This window comes from Salvelinus sp. IW2-2015, linkage group LG23 (genome assembly GCF_002910315.2).
Source record: "Salvelinus sp. IW2-2015 linkage group LG23, ASM291031v2, whole genome shotgun sequence".
NCBI lineage: Eukaryota > Metazoa > Chordata > Actinopteri > Salmoniformes > Salmonidae > Salvelinus > Salvelinus sp. IW2-2015.
In genome coordinates, this window is record NC_036863.1 from 17,311,801 (window position 1) to 17,331,834 (window position 20,034).

The window sequence follows — 20,034 nt, forward strand, 5'->3', positions numbered from 1 at the left end:
AAACTAAGTGGAAAACATGGTTGTTGTGGATGTTGTTTCAAAGCCTAACAACGAACTGGACAGCGCTTTCTAAGGCGATGATTGATTAATTCAAAACACCCATACGCATATTAGAGCTTATGCATATGCATAGGCCTATGAGCCCAAGCCTCCCCCAAAAAATGAAATTAAAATAATGATTGTGGCGTTATACAATACATAGCCTGCTGCATATTACGCACGGCAGAGAGATGTAAATAAAACTGATTTTAAGATTTGTTTGGTACATACATACAAATTCTAGTAATTGCCTTTGGTATTTGGGGTATTTTATTAGGACCCCATTAGCTGTTACAAAGCAGCAGCTATTCTTCGTGGGATCCACACAAAACATGAAACATGACATAAGAACATTAATAGACAGGAACAGCTCAAGGACAGAACTAAAAAACATTTTTAAATGGCACACAGCCTACATGTCAATACATACACACAATATCTATATAAAATACGGGAGAGGCGTTGTGAGGTGGTGCATTATGTTTTTTAAACCAGGTTTGCTGTTCATTTGAGCAATATGAGATGGAAGGGAGTTCCATGCAATAATGGCTCTATATAATACTGTACGCTTTCTTGAATTTGTTTTGGATTTGGGGACTGTGAAAAGACCCCTGGTGGCATGTCTGGTAGGGTAAGTGTGTGTGTCAGAGCTGTGAGTAAGTTGACTATGCAAACAATTTGGAATTTTCAACACAATGTTTCTTAAAAAAAGAAGTGATGCAGTCAGTCTGTCTTCAACTCTTAGCCAAGAGAGACTGGCATGCATAGTATTTATACCAGCCCTCTAATTACAATGAAGAGCAAGAGGTGCGGCTCTGTTCTGGGCCAGCTGCAGCTTAACTATGTCTTTCGTCGCAGCACATGACTGGACAATAATCAAGATAAGACAAAACTAGAGCCTGTAAGACTTTCTTTTTGGAGTGGGGTGTCAAAAAAGCAGACCATCTCTTTATTATGGACAGACCTCTCCCCATCTTTACAACCATTGAATCTATATGTTTTTACCATGACAGTTTACAATCGAAGGTAACACCAAGTAATTTAGTCTCCTCGACTTGTTCAACAGTCACACCATTCATTACCAGATTCAGCTAAGGTCAAGAGCTTAGGGAAGGATTTGTACCAAATACAATTCTCTTAGTTTTAGAGATGTTCAGGACCAGTTTATTACTGGCCACCCATTCCAAAACAGACTGCAACTCCTTCTTAAGGGTTTCAGTGACTTCATTAGCTTTGGTTGCTGACACGAATATGGTTGAATGATCAGCATACATGGACACACAGGCTTTGTTTAATGCAAGTGGCAGGTTATTGGTAAAAATAGAAAAGAGTAGAGGGCCAAGAGAGCTGCCTTGTGGTACACCACACTTGACATGTTTGACAATAGAGAGACTTCCATTAAAGAAAACCCTCTGATTTCTATTAGATAGATACAGTAGCTCTGAAACCATAATATGGCAGGTTGAAAATCCATAAAACATACAGTACCGTTCAAAAGTTTGGGGTCACTTAGAAATGTCCTTGTTTTTGAAAGAAAAACACTTTTTTTGTCCATTAAAATAACATCAAATTGATCAGAAGTACAGTGTGGACATTGTTAATGTTGTAAATGACTATTGTAGATGGAAATGGCTGATTTGTAATGGAATATCTACATAGGCGTACAGAGGCCCATTATCAGCAACCATCACTCCTGTGTTCCAATGGCACGTTGTGTTAGCTAATCCAAGTCTATCATTTTCAAAGATTAATTGATCATTAGAAAACCATTTTGCAATTATGTTAGCACAGCTGAAAACTGTTGTGCTGATTAAAGAAGCAATAAAACTGGCCTTCTTTAGACTAGTTGAGTATCTGAAGCATCAGCATTGTTGGTTTCGAGTACAGGCTCAAAATGGCCAGAAACAAAGACCTTTCTTCTGAAACTCGTCAGTCTATTCTTGTTCTGAGAAATGAAGGCTATTCCATGCGAGAAATTGCCAAGAAACTGAAGATCTCGTACAGCGATGTGTACTACTCCCTTCACAGAACAGTGCAAACTAGCTCTAACCAGAATAGAAAGAGGAGTGGGAGGACCCGGTACACAATTGAGCAAGAGGACGAGTACATTAGAGTGTCTAGTTTGAGAAACAGATGCCTCACAAGTCCTCAACTGGCAGTTTCATTAAATAGTACCCGCAAAACACCAGTCTCAAGAGTGAAGAGGCGACTCCGGGATATACAGTATATATATTTTATTTATCCCGCTTTTTCTCTACAATTTTTGATCTTGTCTCATCTCTGCAACTCCCAAACGGCCTCGGAAGAGGTGAAGGTGGAGTCATGCATCCTTCGAAACATGACCCGCCTCACCGCGCTCCTTAACACACGCCAGCTTAACCCAAACGCCAGCCGCACCAATGTGTCAGAGGAAATGCCGTTCAACTGGCGACCTGGGTCAGCCTGCAGACACCCGGCATGCCACAAGGAGTCGCTAGAGCGTGATGAGCCAAATAAACCCCCCCGGCCAAACCCTCCCCTAACCTGGATGACGCTGGGCCAATTGTGCGCCGTCCAATGGACTCCCGTTCACGCCTGGTTGTGGCACTGCCCGGGTCTGTAGTAATACCTCTAGCATTGCGATGCAGTGCCTTAGACCGCTGCGCCACTTGGGAGGCCCTGAACCTCAGAAACTTTACCACTATTGGCCTATTGGCCTGGGTGGTGGGTTTTCCAATCCTGTGGTCCATCTTCAGTTTCTCAGAGATCATTTCCCTCACTTTGTCCTCAGATGTCCAGGTCTCATGTGGAGATTCTGCAATTCCATCCACAACAATATTTTCCGCCTAGATTGTCACAGTAGATAATCTGATTTATCCTTCATTGTTATCATGGATTCACATACAGAACTGATGTCCTCTCTCAACGACTTACAGATTGCTGTCATTTGCAGGTTTTCCTGTTTAAACTCATCAACTGGGAGAACTCCAAACTGTTCTTCAGGTCCTGGACCTCTCTGGTCAGGTTGTCCATTAATTTATTAGTTAACTCCACCAGTATTTGGACACAACACTTGAAGCTATTTTCTTGTTGTTGTAACAAATAATCTCACACTCAACGTCAACAAAACAAAGGAGATGATTGTGGACTTCAGGAAACAGCAGAGGGAGCACCCCCCTATCCACATCGACGGGACAGTAGTGGAGAAGGTGGAAAGTTTTAAGTTCCTCGGTGTACACATCACGGACAAACTGAATTGGTCCACCCACACAGACAGCGTTGTGAAGAAGGCGCAGCAGCGCCTCTTCAACCTCAGGAGGCTAAAGAAATTCGGCTTGTCACCAAAAGCACTCACAAACTTCTACAGATGCACAATCGAGAGCATCCTGTCGGGCTGTATCACCGCCTGGTACGGCAACTGCTCCGCCCACAACCGTAAGGCTCTCCAGAGGGTAGTGAGGTCTGCACAACGCATCACCGGGGTCAAACTACCTGCCCTCCAGGACACCTACACCACCCGATGTCACAGGAAGGCCATAAAGATCATCAAGGACAACAACCACCCGAGCCACTGCCTGTTCACCCCGCTATCATCCAGAAGGCGAGGTCAGTACAGGTGCATCAAAGCAGGGACCGAGAGACTGAAAAACAGCTTCTATCTCAAGGCCATCAGACTGTTAAACAGCCACCACTAACATTTAGTGGCCGCTGCCAACATACTGACTCAACTCCAGCCACTTTAATAATGGGAATTGATGGAAATTATGTAAAAATGTATCACTAGCCACTTTAAACAATGCCACTTAATATAATGTTTACATACCCTACATTACTCATCTCATATGTATAGACTGTACACTATACCATCTACTGCATCTTGCCTATGCCGTTCCGTACCATCACTCATTCATATATCTTTATGTACATATTCTTTATCCCTTTACACTTGTGTGTATAAGGTAGTAGTTGTGGAATTGTTAGGTTAGATTACTCGTTGGTTATTACTGCATTGTCGGAACTAGAAGCACAAGCATTTCGCTACACTCGCATTAACATCTGCTAACCATGTGTATGTGACAAATAAAATTTGATTTAATTTGATTTGAACTGCTTGTAGAAATGTTTTTGTTCTTTTAAAAGATCCTTCACCTGTGATAGAGAGATACAATTGTCCTTATCGGTACCAACGGCTTTGGTCTCTGTCATGGTAGCAACGTAAGCTATGCTTTTACTCCTCGTAGTTCCAGATAGGGCAGGTCGCAGGTCGCAGGGAAGATGGGAACAGCAACACACAGCAGGGAACTAGACAGTCACAAGCCACAAGGACTAACCGCATCACGGGCTGCATTCAAGCCCTCAAGGAAATTCCGCTAGCTTGATAGGCAGCTAACAGTGGCAGCTAGGCTAGCTGCTATTCCAGGTAGCTCATCAGACCCTTGGTCGGCAGGATCCCTGGACAGATAGCAGCTGTCCCAACAACTGATACCAACCGTGTTGTGGGATCCAAACTCAAAAAGGTAGCTAGCTAGTAACCAAACTTTTTCAAGAGAACATTATTTCTGAGACTTTCAAAACTTTCCAAAACAGCAAACTGAGCTCTCCCTCGTTCTGCGTTCAACAGGAAGTAATGAAGACACGCATGAACTGGAATGCCTTTGAGTGTGGACTGTATTATTATGCATACTGGGTGGACTGGTTACTTTATGCTGCGCTCCAAACTTTCTATCCATGAGTCTGGGAGAGAACGTATAGGCCTAGGCGATGCTGGTGGTTCATTGATTGTGCAAGCCTACAATTATAGTGAATAGCCTAGTAATAGGGAATTTGATATATTTTCATAATTAATAGGCTGACACATTACCTTTAACTTCTTGTGGGCAGGGGGCAGCATTTTCACTTTCGGATAAATAGCATGCCAAAATTCAACTGCCTGCTACTCATCACCAGAATATAAGATATGCATATTATTAGTAGATTTGGATAGAAAACACTCTAAAGTTTCTAAAACTGTTTTTAAATAATGTCTGTGAGAATAACAGAACTTATGTAGCAGGCAAAACCCTGAGGACAAACCATTCAGAATTTAAAAAAATTAGGTGTCACTGTCTTTTCAATGAGTTTTCTTAGAGACACCAGATTTCTAATGGACTTGCTTGCAGTTCCTACCGCTTCCACTGGATGTCACCAGTCCTTGGAAATCGGTTGAGGTTATTCCTTTGTGTAATAAGGAAGTAGGGCTATCGTAAATGAGGGTCACATGAAGTACATTTTTTGAGAGAGGCACGTTACGAAAAAAGTTGCGTCAGTTTGTTTTCTTTTTGTATTGGACACAGATCATCCCGTCTTCAAATTGATCGATTATTAACGTTTAAAAATACCTAACGTTGTATTACAAAAGTAGTTTGAAATGTTTTGGTAAAGTTTACATGTAACTTTTGATATATTTTGTAGTGAAGTGGCGAAAGTTGGAAGCTGTGTTTTTCTGGATGAAACGGTCCAAATAAATTGACATTTTGGATATATATCGACGGAATTAATCGAACAAAAGGACCATTTGTGATGTTTATGGGACATATTGGAGTGCCAACAAAAGAATTTCGCCAAAGGTAAGGCATGATTTATATTTTATTTCTACGTTTTGTGTCGTGCTTGCAGTGTTGAAATATGCTTCTCTCTTTGTTTACTGTTGTGCTATCATCAGATAATAGCATCTTATGCTTTCGCCGAAAAGCCTTTTTGAAATCTGACATGTTGGCTGGATTCACAGCGAGTGTAGCTTTAATTTGGTATCTTACATGTGTGATTTAATGAAAGTTAGATTTTTATATCATTTTATTTGAATATGGCGCGCTGTATTTTCCCTGGCTATTGGCCGGTGGGACGATTGCGTCCCACCTGCCCCAGAGAGGTTAACTACAGAATATCTCACCACTGTGCGTTTCTATCTTCTCCTCTCTCTCCTTCATTCCTTTCTCGAGTGCACAGAGAGAGTGGTTGTCAACAGTTTAATGTGTTTCGCTGTAAAAACATGTTGCTATCAATGTTCTCGAACAGATTTCACTTGGTTTCCCAAATTAAGCACTGGGTAGCTGCAGGAACAGGGTTGGAGAGCCCATGGCATACAGAGTTTCGGCGGAATATCACCTGTCACGCAATGAGAGGCTGCATGCTCTTCAAACAGTGGTTGATCCATGGAGTGAAATAACCGGAGTAGCCTACCTGGCATGATTGGGGAAAAAACTGCGGGAAAGCGGCCTCTATTCACTATTGGAATGCGTATGGATGACATGTATTTTATCCTCTGACCATGTTCCTGCCCATTTGATAATGGGCCATTGTAAATCTAAAGACAAGATTAAATTGAGAAATAGTGAAAGTATGATCACTTGATGATAGAATAACTGTGCAGCCTGAGGCATGGAACAGAGTGCAAGTGTTTCGTTTTTTTTTACAACTTTCGCAAATAATCAATAGCCTATAGTCGCATCATGCAGCCCATATATGTTTGATTTCTAAAACATTCTAAGGTTTGCATCATTCACATCTAAAGTTGCCAAATAACTCTAAATCTAGTGTATAGACCCTGTTTCAAATTATCACTTTTACACTCAACATAGCCACTTCATATGCACACTTACTCCCGAATGGGAAAAATATCCTTTTTATTTTATTCAGCTAAGTTAAATTATATTCTTATTATAAAATCATATAATATAAAATAATGGCGCGGGACTTCGTGTCTGCTAAATGAATAAGCCTACAGCCTATGACATGGTACATAGCCAGGTAACATACAGTAGGCAAACTCATATTCGGTTCTTCTGAACAAAAAAAAAAATCATAGCCTAATGTTTCTTTAGACCAGCCTAATATAAATAATGGATTTATTGTGATGGTGTATATTGCATTTATTTATTAGACTTTTTAAATGTATTGTTCCAAAGGCACTCATCAGTGGCTTGTATGTGTCACACCCTGACCTTAGAGAGCCTTGTGATTTGGGGTGGGCATTCTATGTTTTTGTTTTCTATGATTTTGTATTTCTATGTTTTGGCCGGGTATGGTTCTCAATCAGGGACAGCTGTCTATCGTTGTCTCTGATTGGGAACCATACTTAGGTAGCCTTTTCCCTCCTTTCAGTGTGGGAAGTTGACTTTTGTTAGTGGCACTTTTGCCCTGTAAGCTTCACGGTTGTTCTTTCGTTTCTTGTTTAAAAGAAAAAGCAAATGTACGCTCACCACTAATTCTCTGGCTGCACCTTGGTCTTCTTCCAGCATCGGCTGTGACAGTATGCGTGGAGGCCTGGAGATACTAAACAATTAACGATCAATTACTGTGAGACAGGCAGGCTTTTGCATGACAATAACCAGCTGAAATAATTTCATGACCGCCACAGCCCTAGTAGATCCCCTCCCCTGAAACTGTCTAGGCAGCAGCCAGAGAATTAATGAACCGATGACATCATTGTGTATGGTTTTAAAGTTTATATTGACACACTGTTTTTAATTGGGATGGAAGCAAATTGTAATTTATACCCTCTGTGTTCTTTCTTTAGAATTTTTATCTTTGTGTAACACGTTTCCAAGGAGGTCAGGTTAACACGAAGCAGATAGCAGATTGTTGCTATCAAGAGGATGTGAAAGTAATGGAGATTGGGATAATGAGCGAGAACGAGCTGGATGTTTCACCAAGTCGTTTGGTGTTGAAGCTGGAGTTGGTGTTGGAGAGTTCAGTTGAAGGTCTTTAAAGGAAGGAAATTAGTTTGGTTGTTTTCTAAAATAGTCTGTCTTTGTTATTAGATGAGTATAACCCTTCTATTTTAAACTAGTGTGGTAAACCGTGGGGTGTTGGGTTGAACGTGCAGAGATTAACAGAGACAGGGAGGTTTTAGTCCGCAAACACAACTTTACTTGGACATAAAATAAACATTAACAAAGAAAATCACGTATGTTTGGCTCGGTCCTTCTTCTCAGCTCTCGGTCTCTCCCCGTCCTCCCTCACGGTGTGCCACAGTACTCCTTTTATTTGGCCTCCACGGCTGGTTGGCACTTTCCCCTAATTACCTCCACTTGGAGCTATCCGTGTCGGGGTGCCCAGCTCATGTACTCCCAGCAGAGGGAGCCAATGTCGCATCACGTACCTCCACTCTTTTACCATCCCCCGGGGTAGACCTCCTGGGATACCCCCCCCCCCCCTAGCCCTGACTGGGAGGGAGGGAGGCATGCTCAGGGCCAGGTTTGCATCCCTCCTGGAGAGGGAGTCCGCATTGCCGTGTTGGGCCCCCGACCTGTGGATGCCAGAGAAAGAGAATTGTTGTAAGGACAGGAATCAGGGCGTGACACGGTCATTCATGTCCTTACCTCTTGCCATCCACACAAGGGGGGCATGGTCAGTGATCAGGGTGAACTTCCTCCCGAGAAGGTAATACTTGAGGGTGTCCAGTGCCCACTTCACGGCGAGGCACTCCTTCTCGACAATCGACAATCGAGCAAGTTGAGGGATTTTCACAACAGTAGCCCGGCTATAAAAAGTCTATTGTCCTGCTAATAGGAATCATTTGCATGATGGGCTACATTCTTTATTGTAACCACAATGTCACACACAATTTGTATCTACCTTTCCAATTACTTTCAGAGTTTGGGATTTACAAATGTGTTTTAATTATTAGTTACATTGTTTTAGTTCGAACGTGCAGACTTTTTTTCTTTAAATTATTTAAACATTTAGCCCTCTTGTTGTTTGTAAAGTCAAATTAAAATGAAGATTATTGTTGAAATGAATTGCTCGACTGGTGTAGGTTTTCTCCATCTGTTGGTGTGCGACACTTGCATAACAAGTTAGCTATATTTTCAGCACCAGCCACTGTTCACCTCCTATTGATTGTGCTACGGTTTCCGGCAGTTTTTTAAAATTGAACCTTTATTTAACTAGGCAAGTCAGGTAAGAACAAATTGTTATTTACAATGAAGGCCTACCCCGGCCAAACCTGGATGACGCTGGGCCAATTGTGCGCCGCCCTATGGCACTCCCAATCACGGTCAGATGTGATACAGCCTGAATTCGAACCAGGGACTGTAGTAAAGCCTCTTGCACCAAGATGCAGTGCCTTAGACCGCTGCGCCACTAGGAAACCATGACATACATATGTACAGTGTCGAGAACAAGTATTTGATACACTGCCGATAATTTTTCAACACTTCAACTGTGAGAGACGGAATCTAAAACAAAAATCCAGAAAATCACATTGTATGATTTTTAAGTAATTGATTTGCATTTTATTGCATGACATAAGTATTTGATACATCAGAAAAGCAGAACTTAATATTTGGTACAGAAACCTTTGTTTGCAATTACACAGATCATACGTTTCCATTAGTTCTTTGACCAGGTTTGCACACACTGCAGCAGGGATTTTGGCCCACCCTCCATACAGACCTTCTCCAGATCCTTCAGGTTTCGGGGCTGTCGCTGGGCAATACGGACTTTCAGCTCCCTCCAAAGATGTTCTATTGGGTTCAGGTCTGGAGACTGGCTAGCCACTCCAGGACCTTGAGATGCTTCTTTACGGAGCCACTCCTTAGTTGCCCTGCTGCTGTTTTCGGGCTTCTGTCACTGGAAGACCCAGCCACGACCCATCGTCAATTCTTACTGAAGGAAGGATGTTGGCCAAGATCTCGCGATACATGGCCCCATCATCATCCTCCTCAATACGTGCAGTCGTCCTTGTCCCCTTTGCAGAAAGCATCCCCAAAGAATGATGTTTTCCACCTCATGCTTCACAGTTGGGATGTGTGTCTTGGGGTTGTACTCATCCTTCTTCTTCCTCACAACACAGCCAGTGGAGTTAGACCAAAAAGCTCTATTTTTGTCTCATCAGACCACATGGCCTTTCCCATTCCTCCTCTGATATCCAGATGGTCATTGGCAAACTTCAGACGGGCCTGGATATGCGCTGCTTGAGCAAGGGGACCTTGCGTGCGCTGCAGGATTTTAATCCATGACGGCGTAGTGTGTTACTAATGGTTTTTCTTGAGACTGTGGTCCCAGCTCTCTTCAGGTCATTGACCCAGTCCTGCGTGTAGTTCTGGCTATCCCTCACCTCCTCATATCATTAATGCCCCCACGGAGATCTTGCATGGACCCCCAGACCGAGTGATTGACCTCATCTTGAACTTCTTCCATTTTCAAATAATTCGCCAACAGTTGTTGCCTTCTCACCAAGCTGCTTGCCTATTATCCTGTAGCCCATCCCAGCCTTGTGCAGGTCTACAATTTATCCCTAGAGTCCTTACACAGCTCTCTGGTCTTGGCCATTGTGGAGAGGTTGGAGTCTTTTGTGATTGAGTGTGTGGACAGGTGTCTTTTATACAGGTAACGAGTTCAAACAGGTGCAGTTAACTTCTTTGGGCTGCAGCCCGAGCCGGCACAATATGACAACAGCCACGCGAAATTCAATAAATATATTTTTTAGAAATATTTAACTTTCACACATTAACAAGTCCAATACAGCAAATGAAAGATAAACATCTTGAGATCCAGCCAACATGTCGTTTTTAAATGTTCAGCGAAACACCACGTATATTTATGTTAGCTCACCACCAAATACAAAAAAAGACAGATTATTTTCACAGCACAGTAGCATGCACAAAACCACCTAACTAACCAAGAACCAACCAAACTAACCAAGAAACAACTTCATCAGATGACATCTATAACATGTTATTCAATAAATCTATGTTTTGTTCGAAAAATGTGCATATTTGAGCTATAAATCATTTTTACATTGCAACTACCATCACACTACCGTCAGAAATAGCACCGAAGCAGCCAGGAGAACAACACACACAACACGCTATACTGCGAACATACCCGACAATATAAACTATATGGCTTTGGACCAAATTCCATTTCTTAAGTGTTTTACAGCGAAAACAACATATGCATTAATTTAGCTTACCACCAATAGCCAGAACACAAGCCATTTACCAGCAGCAAAAGTTAGCGATCGTAACAAACCAGCAAAATATATATAATTTTTGACTACCTTGATAAGCTTCATCAGATAACAGTCCTATAACATCAGGTTATACATACACTTATGTTTTGTTCGGAAATGTGCATATTTAGAGCTGAAATCAGTGTTATACATTGTGCTAACGTAGCATCTTTTTCCCACAACGTCCCGATATTATTCTGACACTCACATATTCTGACCAAATAACTATTCATAAACATTACTAAAATACATGTTGTAATAGAAATGATAGATACACTAGTTCTAATGCAATCGCCGTGTTAGAATTCAAAAAATAACTTCATTACCACATGCAGTTTACGTTATGGCGAAGCGTGCCCAAAATCTGGCGCAAACTACTAGTTCACATGTTCGACAGATATATGAAATAGCATCATAAAATGGGTCCTACTTTTTATGATCCTCCATCAGAATGTTGTACAAGGTCCTTTTGTCAGAACAATTGTTGTTTGGATTTAGAATGTCCTCTTCTCCAGTCAATTAGCACGGAAAGCTAGCAAAGTGGCGCGAAGCTCTCCTTCCTGAACATACGCAGACAAAGCAACACGCCTAACGCTCCCGAAAAAAATTCAATAATCTAATAAAACTATATTAAAAACATACTTTACGATGATAATTGTCACATGTATCAAATAAAATCAAAGCCGGGGATATTAGTCGTCTATAACGACAGCTTTACAGAAGGGCAATACCAGGTCACTTCTCGCGCGTTCCAGAAAACAGGAAATTGGGGTCACGTCATGCCAAGAGCTTTTATTCAACCTCAGATCATGTTATACACTCCATTTCTTCTCTCACTGCCTGTTGACATCTAGTGGAAGCATGAAGTGCATGTATACTAATAAATATCAAGCACATTTATAGGCAGGCCCTAGAAACCGCGCATCGATTTCAGATTTCCACTTCCTGCCACGGAAGTTGCTGCAAAATGAGTTCTGTTTTACTCACAGATATAATTCAAACCGTTTTAGAAACTGGAGTGTTTTCTATCCAATAGTAATAATAATATGCATATTGTACGAGCAAGAATTGAGTACGAGGTCCTTGAAAGTCACCTTTTATCCAGGCTACTCAATACTGCCCCTGCAGCCCAAAGAGGTTAATACAGGTAATGAGTGGAGAACAGAGAGGCTTCTTAAAGAAAAACTAACAGGTCTGTGAGAGCCGGAATTCTTACTGGTTGGTAGGTGATCAAATACTTATGTCATGCAATAAAATGCTAATTATTACTTAAAAATCATACAATGTGATTTTCTGGATTTTTGTTTTAGATTCCGTCTCTCACAGTTGAAGTGTACCTATGATAAAAATTACAGACCTCTACATGCTTTATAAGTAGGAAAACCTGCAAAATCGGCAGTGTATCAAATACTTGTTCTCCCCACTGTATATATATATCTATATATTTATTTATTATTATAAAAAAAAAAATCTGAACATTAACCGTGTGTAGGTAGATGTGGTGTGGAGGTAGATACGTGTGTAGGTAGATGTGGAAAGATAGATACAAATGATTTGGTGGTGGGGTTCACACCTAGCTTGAGGGGGGAGGGTGTCACACCTAGCTCGGCTATTAGACAAGTCTTTAGTAAAGGTTGAATAGTCTATTGTTCAGCTAATAGCCCATCCTGCTATGCTTGTGAAAAACAAATAATAATACTTTTCCCCCTTTCCACGTTAAAGATTCCAATTGACAAAGTGTTTTTAGCCACAATCGGCCCCAACCCCAATTAATACATTTTGGCACAGTCGATAGTGTGCTGGACTTCGGGCTAGAATGTTGAGGGTTCAAAACCTGCTCCCTGCTTGTTTCATTACATTATTATGCCGGTCTCAGAGCACATAGCCTGGATTGTTACTCCCATCTGGTTCCTCACGCTCTTCCACGCGTCATTCAGCACGCTTCTGGGCGTGCTGGCAGGATGTACTGTTTTTTATTCTGTATATATGAATTACAAATCAGCATTTACTTAAATCATGTTTCTAGTCTATTGCATAGTAACAATGTGTAATCATTGATGTCCCAGGAGGAGGAGTGGTAAACACTGTTGAAGTGTATAATTGTAATCCATACATGCATCATTTAAATAATGGAGTTTGGTACACCTGGTATTAGATATGACGGAAAAAAACTTGCTAAATAGCGATTTTCGTAAATTAACTTTATGCCCCCAAAAAATGCACAATCGTTTGTCTCTACATTCGCTAACATATGCTTGACTCCTTATGACGTTATAACTACCGTAATTTCCGGACTATAAGCCGCTACTTTTTCCCACGCTTTGAACCTTGCGGCTTATACAATGACACGGCTAATTTATGGATTTTTCCCGCTTTCACAAGATTCATGCCGCCAAAAAACTGAGCACCGTCACATAATGTGACGTAAATCGAGCGCGCTCAAACTTCCCATCATTCTGATTACGGTAGTCATTTTGTCACCCTCATCATGGCAAAGACACGGAGAAATGCAGTTGATGCAGCTTTCAATTTGAAGGCGATCGATCTGGCTGTTGGAAAAGGAAATAGAGCTGCTGCACGGGAGCTTGGCCTTAATGAGTCGATGATAAGACGTTGGAAACAGCAGCGTGAGAAACTGACTCAGTGCAAAAAGACAACAAAAGCTTTCAGAGGAAAGAAAAGCAGATGGCCCGAACTAGAAAATGAGGCTTGGATGACAAGTGGGAAGAAATCCTTCTCTAAAACGGGCCGCATGCGAAGAGCAACTTATGGTCAAGTCTGCCAGTGGGTCCTGACAGCGTGGAGCATTGTCAAAAAATAATAATAATCTGCCTCCGGATGAAAGTGAGGAGAGCGACAATGAAAACGATCCAACATCGGATGAAGCAATTCTGAGGCTATTCAACTCCGACACCGAAGGAGATGACTTCAGTGGTTTCAGTGCACAGGAGGAAGATAGTGACCAATGACTTTCTTGGTAGGCTACTGTTTACTGCTATTTTTTTAAATTTTTGTTACAAGCCGTGTTTCGTTAAAGCCTATTTATTTTTGTTACAAGCCGTGTTTCGTTTAAAGGCCTATTTATTTTTGTTACAAGCCGTGTTTCGTTTAAAAAGCCTATTTATTTTTGTTACAAGCCGTGTTTCCTTTAAAGGCTGTGTAAAGTTCATTTGTTTCAATGTACCGGTAGGCACCAGCGGCTTATAGACATGTGCGGTTTATTTATGTACAAAATACATATTTTTTAAATTCAGTGGGTGCGGCTTATATTCAGGTGCGCTTAATAGTCCAGAAATGACGGTACTTACATTTGCTTCCCCCGTAATGTTTTGTCAGCCATCTTTGCTGAAGAAAGTCACCAGGGATGGGTCGCTCGTGTCAAATTCGTCATTGGAACCACTCGATATGATTGGTCATATAAAAACCTTGGGACCCAAATGCATAATGAGTGCTCTAACTTCCCCTTGTGGTGGTCTGGAGCAATGAAGCCGTGATGCTGGGTACCTCTAAGTCCTGCGGTGTTCGCAACTTTTAACGATTGTAGCCATTGTAGCCACCCTTTGCCTTGATGACAGCTTTGCACACTCTTGGCATTCTCTCAACCAGCTTTATGAAGTAGTCACATGGAATGCATTTCAATTAACAGGTATGCCTTGTTAAAAGTTCATTTGTGGAATTTCTTTCCTTCTTAATGCGTTTGAGCCAATCAGTTGTGTTGTGACAAGGTATGGGTGGTATACAGAAGATAGACCTATTTGGTAAAAGATCAAGTCCATATTATGGCAAGAACAGCTCAAATAAGCAAAGAGAAATGACAGTCCATCATTACTTTAAAACATGAAGGTCAGTCAATGCATAACATTTTAAGAACTTTGAAAGTTTCTTCAAGTGCAGTTGCAAAAACCATTAAGCGCTATGATGAAATTGGCTCTCATGAGGACCACCACAGGAAAGGAAGACCCAGAGTTACCTCTGCTGCAGAGGATAGGTTCATTAGAGTTACCAGCCTCAGAAATTGCAGCCCAAATAAATGCTTCACAGAGTTCAAGTAACAGACACATTTCAACATCAACTGTTCAGAGGAGACGGCGTGAATCAGGCCTTCATGGTCGAATTGCTGCAAAGAAACCACTACTAAAGGACACATGATTCCGTATGTGTTATTTCATAGTTTTGATGTCTTCACTATTATTCTACAATGTAGAAAATAGTAAAAATAAAGAAAAACCCTAGAGGGCAAGGCAGAGATGAGGGCAAGGCATTCTCCATGAAAAAATACCTCTCTCACACGCAGCCACTCCACTCTGCCATGTGCTATATGCTTGTTATCGCTGAACATAGCAGGTAAAAAAACAAACACAGGCCGGAAAATTGTTTGTAGTGCTTGGGCGTAAATGGCCCTCCAAGCGTTTAGGCAGTCAAACACACACACACACAGTGTGGTTGTCAGTGTTTTTGTAAGCTATTTTCCCAGCGTAATTTAAGTTTACCAGATCAGTAGTGGTTTATCTACTTGTTGCCTTTTTTCAACCGAGGTTGATTTCACCACAACCATATGGTGCAATACATTCACAGATTGAAAGACCTGCATTATCCTCAGTAGTAGCTACTGGATGCCACTCTTTGTTGATACTTTTCAGATAAGGAGAGCGTCTCCTTCCCATAGCGTGGCCATGTACGCTGCTGTCATCAGAATTCTAAATGAGAAACATGGTCAGAGTTTCCTGCTGTAGTAGATGGAAGCAGTGGGATGTTTTTGATCTAGCTATATCTGGTACCTACCCCTCAGAAGGAGGGAAAACGGCCAGGGGTGGGGAGTGTGTGTATGTGGAGGGGGGTAAGTGTGTGTGTGTGTGTAGGGGGTGTTACTTGACAGACAAGCAGCATTTGATTACATTTTCTCCTTGCTAAATGGGACTTCAGGTCTAGTCCTGGGCCTTTCGTATGTACATCTTTACTGCCCAGTCCCCTTTGTCTCAGCCCATTGGAAGACAATGGCCACAGGATAGAGGCTGCACCACAGGTCTCCATTTATCATGGTAAAGCTGGGGGCAGCAGAGGGTCACGGCTGAGGCCACCACTTCATCCCGCCAGCGAGTTTAAACCTCTCCACACACAATACTCCAAAGCAACACATTCAGCAAACCACAGATATGTTGTTGCACACACACACACACACACACACACACACACACACACACACACACACACACACACACACACACACACACACACACACACACACACACAGAGAGAGCTCCAAAACTTGAAGCACTCGAAGCCAAAAGCTTTTTTCCCTCAGACTTTGTAGATTAGAAACAGAGGACTGAGAAGCAATTTAGCATGACATTCGTAAACATTTGAAAAAGGTAAAGTTATTGCGCTAACGTTCACACAACTCTCGCTGATAGAGGTCTTCTAACACAGAAGTGCTATTTTCCTCTTAGTCAGACATATTGCTACTATCTGGCACCCTCCTTCTCTCTGATTCACAGTTTCCCATCGTTCCACCGACATGCCTCGTTTGATAAGGGCGGCATCGTATTGGTGATCTTCGCCGCCTCATGCATTCAGTTAGGAAAATAAATGGCAAAAATGTATTTATACCACTGGGCGAACCGGGCCTGCCATTTTTTCTCCTTTTCTGAAAGTTAAATGTTAAATGTGAATGTTAAATCCTCCACGACTGTGTGAAGACTAACTGGCCTCATTTTTTCCCCTCAGCCGGGCTCTCTCTCCTCAGAAAGCAGCCATTGTACACACTTTTCAAAGCCCCAAAGTCTGAGGCGCAATGAGAGAAGAAACCACAATCTCCTCCTCCCAGCAACCCCACAGTAAAGATTCACCTTGAAAGGAGATGGAAATGAAGGGTGTGAGAGGCGCCATATAGAGATTGGACAGAGAGAGAGAGGGGGGAAAACACTAGCACAGATATCAGAACCTTCACTTTTAAATGGTTTACCGAATCTGGAGGCAATTATAGGTGGCGGGCCTCCTAATCTGGAGCTGTCTCTCTCTAAGTGTCAGCAGTTTGACAGACAGGGTTAATCTGGACCAGGGCTTTAGTTCACCTCTGCTCTCCAGTAGCACAGCACAGCATGGTAAACAGTCCAACCGTTTCCACTCCCACTCTATACAAATCAAATCACATTTTATTGGTCACATACACATGGGTAGCAGATGTTAATGCGAGTGTAGCGAAATGCTTGTGCTTCTAGTTCCCACAGTGTAGTAATATCTAACAAGTAATCTAACAATTCTCAACAACTACCTTATACACACAAATCTAAAGGGGTGAATGAGAATATGTATATAAATATATGGATGAGCGATGGCCGAGCGGCATAGGCAAGGTGCAATAGATGGTAGAAAATACAGTATATACATATGATATGAGTAATGTAAGATATGTAAACATTATTAAAGTGGCATTGTTTAAAGTGACTAGTGATCAATTTGTGATCAGTGTTCAGTGATTGGGTCTCAAAGTAGGCAGCAGCCTCTCTGAGTTAGTGATTGTTGTTTTGCAGTCTGATGGCTTTGAGATGTTTTTCAGTCTCTCGGTCCCCGCTTTGATGCACCTGTACTGACCTCGCCTTCTGGATGATAGTGGTGTAAACAGGCCGTGGCTTGGGTGGTTTTTGGCCTTCCTGTGACGTTGCGTGCTGTAGGTGTCATGGAGGGCAGGTCGTTTTCTGCCGGTGATGCGTTGTGCAGACCACACCACCCTCTGGAGAGCCTTGCGGTTGAGGGTGGTGCAGTTGCCATACCAGGCTGTAATACAGCCCGACAGGATGCTCTCGATTGTGCATCAATTCAGATAGCCCGGTTAGCCAATGTGCGGGAGCACTGGTTGGTCGGGCCAATTGAGGTAGTATGTACATGAATGTATAGTTAAAGTGACTATGCATATATGATAAACAGAGAGTAGCAGCAGCGTAAAAGAGGGGTGATGAGCTTGGAGGGTACTATGGTGTTGAATGCTGAGCTGTAGTCAATGAACAGCATTCTTACATAGGTTTTGTCCAAATGGGATAGGGCAGTGTGATGGCGATTGCATCGTCTGTGGACCTGTTGGGGCGGTATGCAAACTGTAGTGGGACTAGGGTTGCCGGTAAGGTGGAGGTGAAATGATCCTTGAATCATCTCTCAAAGCACTTCATGATGACAGAAGTGAGTGCTACGGGGCGGTAGTCATTTAGTTCAGTTATCTTTGCCTTCTTGGGTACAGGAACAATGGTGGCCATCTTGAAGCATGTGGGGACAGCAGAATGGGATAGGGAGCGATTGAATATGTCCGTAAACACACCAGCCAGCTGGTCAGCGCATGCTCTAAGGATGCGGCTAGGGATGCCATATGGGCCAGCAGCCTTGCGAGGGTTAACACGTTTAAATGTTTTTACTCATGTCGGCCACGGAGGAGAGGGGGAAGCGCAGTCCTTGTTAACGGGCCGTTATCCTCAAAGCGGGCAAAGAAGGTGTTTAGTTTGTCTGGAAGTGTGACGTCGGTGTCCGTGACGTGGCTGGTTTTCTTTTTGTAGTCCGTGATTTCCTGTAGACTAGGCAACAGGATATAAGATAAACAGAGTATTAGCAGCTTGTATGTGAGTGGGTGTCTCGGTGTGTAGAGTCAGTATAAATGTATGTGCATATTATGTGTGCGTGAACAAATGATGGAGTGAGTGTTTGTGTGTGTTGGAGTGACTGTGTGTGTGTGTAGGACCCTGTGAGTGTGCATAGAGTCAGTGCAAAGATTTAAATAAAAGGTTAATAAAGATACAAGGTAAACTCATATAGTCCGTGTAGCTATTTTGTTAGCTATTATCAGTTGTATTTCTTGAGGATAGAAGCAGTTCAAGAGCCTGTTGGTGTCAGACTTGATGCAACGGTACCTCTTGCCGTGCGGAAGCAGAGAAAAATTGTCTATGGCTTTGATGGTTTGAGTCTTTGACGATTTTCCTGGTCTTCTTTTCACACCGCCTGATATAGATGCCCTGGATGGCAGGGAGCTCAGCCCCAGTGATGTACTGGGCTGTCCGCACATCCCTCTGTATTGGTTATTGGTTTTTAGGCATCACTCCTGGAAGCATCTCGGATGCATTTTCCACCTCTGTGTTGAGAAATGGAGGGGTTGAAAGTCCTTCAGAAAAGAAAAAATGGATTAGCTCATTTTAGCTGTTCTCCTGCCTTCATTCCCTGGTTACACTGAGCCATCTGTTCGCTTATCTTTTGATGTAGCATTGTGTGATTAATAGTTCTTCCCTTTGGGCCTTTTTCGCTTGTAATGAAGCACTCACGCTTCTGTTGCTGCCAGCCAAGGCACGCTGCATGCTAACTGGTTAATTTATCCCCACAACCCATTGGGGATGAGGCGATAAGCAATAGATAGCTTGGTACTTCGATAGCTTGGCGGCTTTGCTGATTACACTTGCTGAGAGGGTCAGTGTTAGGGGCTAGTTGTGTATTAACACACTAGATCACAACATCAGATTGAGGAGATGCAGGGGAGCCAATCCCGTGTCATCCTGTTGTGAGGTCACAGGGGGGCCCTTTTGTCTGACAGAATTCTAGGATTGGACAAATGAAATGCCTTTTCAGGTTCTCACATACAGTACATGCTTGTTTCTTCAGGGTCAATCGTAGTGCCTCTTTTATGTGGTTAAAGCCGGCATAAAAAGTTAAATTACAGCCATATCTCTTTTTTTTTATTTACTTTTTACCCTTTTTTCTCCCCAATTTTGTGATATCCAATTGGTAGTTACAGTCTTGTCCCATCGCTGCAACTCCCCTACAAACTCGGGAGAGGCGAAAGTCAAGAGCCATGCGTCCTCTGAAACACAGCCCTGTCAAGTCACACTGCTTCTTGACACACTGCTCGCTTAACCCGGAATCCAGCCGCACCAATGTTTCAGAGGAAACACTGTCCAACTGGCGACCGTGTCAGTGTGCATGCCCCTGGCCCGCCACAGGAGTCACTAGTGGGCGATGGGACAAGGACGCCCCGGCCGGCCAAACCCTCC

General features: G+C 42.6%; 1 protein-coding gene across 7 annotated transcripts in view; it reads left to right on the forward strand.

Annotated features, from left to right (window-relative positions):
- LOC111950574 (neural cell adhesion molecule 1-like) overlaps positions 1–20,034 on the forward strand; it is a 326,193-nt gene that overhangs the window by 162,787 nt on the left and 143,372 nt on the right. The gene's annotated exons all lie outside the window — the stretch shown is intronic.